This window comes from Nanorana parkeri, unplaced genomic scaffold (assembly GCF_000935625.1).
Source record: "Nanorana parkeri isolate BGI_ZX_2015 unplaced genomic scaffold, ASM93562v1 scaffold162, whole genome shotgun sequence".
Taxonomy (NCBI): Eukaryota; Metazoa; Chordata; class Amphibia; order Anura; family Dicroglossidae; genus Nanorana; species Nanorana parkeri.
In genome coordinates, this window is record NW_017306430.1 from 689,901 (window position 1) to 695,583 (window position 5,683).

Here is a 5,683-nt window from a genome sequence, read left to right on the forward strand (position 1 = left end):
CTTCTGCTGGCCTTTGGCATCCATGATTTACGGGACCTTAGACCACTGCAGCGGGGAGGGAGAGAGGCTCCAGAGACTGGTCTAAGAGCAAGCCGGCTCAGAGGATCAGGTGAGTATAACTTTTTTATTTTCCTCTCTAGACACATGAGAACAATAATAATCATTATTATCCCCAGAGTTCTTCTTTCAGGCTGCAGATGCCTTTAGTTCAGTACACTTATTAGATAGGCACTCTTAAATTTAATTTCACTCATTCTGCTTATGTGTTTACATTCATTGTACTTCATTTTTCCAAAAAAGTAAAGTCCCATAGAACAAACAGAGAATACATTGTCATTAAGCAAAGCAAGAATGATAGAAATACATGAGTCTGCCCTTTCTTACCTGCTTCTGAAAATGCCAATGGGTGTATTTGCCTTCAATACTTTCTGCATCACTGTCTCTGAGCAAGTGTGCAGAGGCAGAATTAGTATACGTAAACCCAAAAGCAAAAATGCAATATATTGCAGCTTACTAGCCCTTAGAGGTGGTGGCTGCATTAGTTTTCTTTTTTCAAGCATTTGTTTCCTTTACTATCACCTGGTGAATTTTCCAGTAACACAATTCCAAACCTAGGATAGTAATACTCACTCACCCTTCTGGTCAGGGCAGCAGAATCAAGACAGAACTACAGAAACCCACACCTCTTCTATGTTTACATAACATAAATGAGCATGGTTCTGTAGTTCTCAGAGATAACAGGGAACAATGTAACTGATAAGAGTCAGCATAGACAGAGAGCCAGGACGAGGAACAAAGGGGTCCCCCTGATGCCGTGCGGGTCGCTATGGCATCGGCTCCAGCACTGTCACTGGCAGCTGTGATGAGAAACGCGCTGCTGTCAAGATCACTGACTAACTGTCAGTGACTTGTGCAGTGGCACGTTCCTCCTCACAGCCGCTGCTGAGTCAGTGACAGCCAGCAGCTGCGGTGGAGGAGGCCAGCGTCGGCAGTGGAGGAGGAGGCAGGGCCCAGCATTGGCAGCGGAGGAGGAGGTGGGGCCCGATGTTCTATCGAAGGTTGTAACTTGTCGGGTTCTCCGACTGGTGAGGTCACATCACGCAGGCGCAGTGAGTAAAGCACACCGGCGGCAGCAGTAGAGGAACTAGAGAGTCTTTGGTGGGCTCTGCAGGGTCACTCTCAGGTGGGCTGTGTGGGGTCTCAGGTGAGCTCTGCAAGGGGCATACCTAGAAATCATAGGGCCACATACAACATTTTGCTATGGGGCCCTGTGATTTCTAGTTACGCCCCTGGAGAATGGTTAGAACTCATGGCAGTGTATTTTTTGCTGTCTGTTTCCCATTGGTGGGATTTCCCTTCATTTCTTGGAGACACAAAATGAAGGAAGAGGGAATCTCTCGAAAGTATATGGAAAAAAAGTAATAAAGCCAGAGACTGCCGGGCAGCTAGTTTTTTTTAGCAGGAGGTCAGCAAAATACTGAAAATACAAGTCGAAAAAAAATTCACGAACACATTTACCTTCCTTTTTTTGACTTGTATTTTCAGTATACAGCCGCAATTAGGATTTGATCAGTGGCACTGTATTTAGTTTGTGATATTTTCACATTTTCACACAATTTAAAGACCAATTAAAAGGTGGATGACACACAACCAAGCGCAGCACCCCGGCTTACACTTGATCACGTTGATAGATATTGCTGCAGCTGGTTAATTTCTGTAAATATATCCTAGCGCAACTACCCTGGTTACAATCTGGTTAAAGAAGCCTGTCATGAGCAAAAACACAAAAGGCTCAATTCACAAAGCTAACACATCAGTATAAGTATCCTGTACAAAAAAGTCACAGTTATTTTTAGGTGCTGTCCAATCACGTTTGAAAATTACAGACACATGGCTAAAAATAGATTGTCCTATGCTTGCGAAAAGATTAGTAAATTGAGCTAATTAGTTTTTCTATCTTTACACATTGAACAGTGCTACCCTAGCTATTTGTCTAGTTTGTATGGTAAACACAGAGAGGGCTATTCACAAAGCTAGTCGAAGGATCAGCCGTAGCTCCGGCTTATCCTTCGGCTAGCTTTGGCCGCCTGAACCCTAACCGAAGAGCTGCTGTATGGGCTATTCACTATAGCCCGTACAGCTCCGAAGCTGGCTGAGCAGCTCAGTCTAGCTGAAGGCATATGCTTCGGCTCCACTGAGCCGAAGTGAAACCCGAAGCGGGCCGAGCGGCTGGCCATTGGCCTGCCAAAAGCCTTGCAACTGACATCTGGGTGGAGCCAGCTGTGATGCTCACTGCTGGCTCCAGCCAGTTGCAATGACAGTTCAGTGTCCCCTGGTTACCTGGTAACCAAGGGATGCTGAACTAATGACAGCTTGGCAGAGCATGCCATGATATCACAGCCGACTCTGCCGAGTTCTCATTGTAATGACAGTTCAGCGTCTCCTGGTTACCCGGTCCCCAGGGGACGCTGAACTGTCATTACAATGTGAGCTCAGCGGAGCCGGCCTTGACATCACATGACAGCAGGAACCGGCCCCAGGAAACAGTTGGATGGAGCTAGCTGTCACTGCTAGCTCCGCCCAATCGTTTTCTACTCTTTTTTCACTATTTTTCTATTCTGCTCGGTACCACAGAGGTACCGAGCAGAATAGCTGAGCCGAATGCTGCTTGGCGACCCAAAGCAAGCCGATGTACGGCTGATTTCAGCCAATGTACGGCTGAAATCAGCTTTACAAGCCTGAAGTGAATAGCCGAACAGCGCACTTCACTTCGGGTCGGCTATTCACACGGCTGCCTTCGGCAGCTTTGTGAATAACCCTGAGAATCTTTTTGCAGTCTGAAAATGGATATCCAGCCTATACACTGTCAACAGTGTGGTAGCAACGTCCAGGATCAATGTGGATCTATAGAAATCTCACATACAGTAGTTTAGCAGCTGGCTGCCCAGATGATTCCAGGATAATAATCAAAATCCTGTGGTAACCAAATCATAGGTACCTTTATGTGAGACAATGCAATACACTTCTATAAGAAATAAAGTGTTCCACATGTATTGACATCACAGTGGTGGCTGTGTTATTCCTATATCACAAAGGTATATTTCATTATATAGTCACTGAAAGTGTAATACAATAAACTTGAACAGGGTTCAACTGGTGAATGCTGCGAGCCATAATTCATTACAAAGTACACACATTGGGGCTCATTTATAAATCCTCCACCCAGAGTATAGCTGAGTGAATGCCATTTGCATGGTGCTACTGCCACTGGATGGCGCTGAGGAGCATAGGAATTTTGTATGGTGCTCGGCTCTATCTAGTGGTGGTAGTACTGTGCAATCGGCATTGGAATCAGTGTGAAATATTTTTAAATCAGCCCCATTATGTGTAATGAAGGTGCCATTAAATCTCACGGAGCTGGTCGGTGCCCTCCTAATCCAGGAATCTCCATTCCTTTAGCACCTACAAGGGGCATGACAGATGATGATAGCAATACCTGATCACTTTCACTGGCCCCACCCAGCTGTGTCACAGGTAGCTTTGTCCCCAGTGTCTCCAACTCTCTTTTGGGAATTCAGGCAAAGATGGTGCCACCACAGCATTTCACACTGGGAGCACGCCAACCTAATGATGCTCCACATCCTCACCTCTCCGTAACGGCGGCAGCGTCCCAGCCTATCATGCCACCATTGTGCAGATTTATGTACCCTGCAGTGATTTTACACTTCAGAATTGCTTTACAAATAGTAAATGACACATATATTGCAATTAAACAGTTTTACATAAGCATATACAACTTGGTAGACATTGCATTCAATCCCAAGCTATTTCTGTGAAATGGTAAATGTCATTTAGTAAAATATAAGCATTCCATTTGTATACTTATAGCAGCAGGGACTTGTAATCCACACCAGACTTTGCTATTGGGTCACTCTCTTCAGGTGTAATGTATGACAGGATATGCAGAGGAAATTAAATGTTTGGGTGCCAAGACCATGTAAAAAAAACTGTAGTCCAGGATATACATTTTCTATTTTTCTAGGTATTCTACCTTTACACTATGGCACACTACTTGCAGAAACATTTGTTTGCCTAATTGGACATTCAACTTAAAGTGATCTTAAACTCAAGAGTAAAATCGTATAATACATTCAAGTACCCAAACTATTAACACAAATGTAGCTTATTTGTGTATCACTCAGCTGTAGGTCCCCAAATCATCTCTTAATTGCTGCTGACACTGTCCTTCCTTCTGGAGGGGGGCTACTTTTGTTCCCCATGGTCCCTGTGTGTGTTTTAAAGTAGCTACCACTCCAAGCTCACTCCTGTGATGGACTACAATCTCAGTACAAATTAGTAAACTAAATGTGAGATTGTAGTCCGTCAAGGGAGCAAGCTTGGAGTGGTAGCTACTTTACAACACACACAGGGACCATGAGGAACAAAAGAACTGATCGAAACTGGAGCAGAGAAAATCTGGAGCACTTTTGCACTGCAACCAATCAGCTTCTCTGTCTCATTTTCAAATCTTACCTTCCTGTCTGCTCCAGTTTTGATCAATTCCCCCTACAGTATGTGCATTGCACAGTGTGGTGCATTTATCGCATGGAACTGTGCAATTAACGCATCGCACCAATGTGAAAGGGCCCTACTGTGGAACTCTAGGCATATATTAAAACACAAATAAATCCAGTTATAGATTAATTAAAAAAACAATTAAATGTATTTTTATGTACATCTAGCAAGAGTCACTTTTGAAATCAGACTCCTCAGGAATCCAGGCGCCACATCATTACACAGCAGCCAGCTTCCTGATTGGCCAGAAAGCCAGCTCCATGCTTTCTCATCACATAGTGACGAGAAGCATGGGGACGGCTTCCCTCCTAATCGGGAAGCTGGGTGGCGTGTCATGCATCTGGTTTCCTGAATGAGACTCCCGGTACTCGGTATTCCGTATCGGTGAGTACCGAAAACAATATCAGTAATTTTTGGGTGAAGTAAAATGAATGTGAACAGTGTGTCAGAGGTGTGTGTATGGCTGACAACATTGTCAACGTGTTTTTAATGTGGGTATTTCAGTGCTGTGTGAGGATAATGAATATTTAGCAATTTTTGTAAATCAATAAAAGGTTTTTTATACATGGTTAATGGGCTCCATTGATCAATTAAGGTGGCTTATTTTCACTGTATTTGTTTGTATAAAACAGTGTTACGTGTGGTTAGAAAAAACTTTTAACTCATGTAGGCAAGAATTTTAAAACTGGTGCCTGCATACATCAATTTCAATTTCACCTTAAGGTTGTAGCCTTACCTTCAGGGGTGGGTGCAATTGGAGAAATGTGGTTTTGTCTAGCATACAGAGGAGCACTGAGCACGGTTGAAATGCGCAGAATACAATTACCCCCCCTGCCCACTCCCACAGTTAAAATCGATCACACATAGCAGGTGGTTAACTTGGACAGTTTACTCCAGGAAGCCTTCAATAGCTGTCTCTGCTTCCTGTTTATTCTTTAATCTGCCTCTTCTGTTATGCACATGATCCTTCAGATGTTGTTCTGTATTTAATATGGAACAATGTTTTTGTCTCTTTCATTACATTTCACAATGTAATAAGTTATTTACAATGTTGTTTTGGATCTTTTCATAGTTATTAAAACCATAATAAAAGAACTCTGGTCTAATT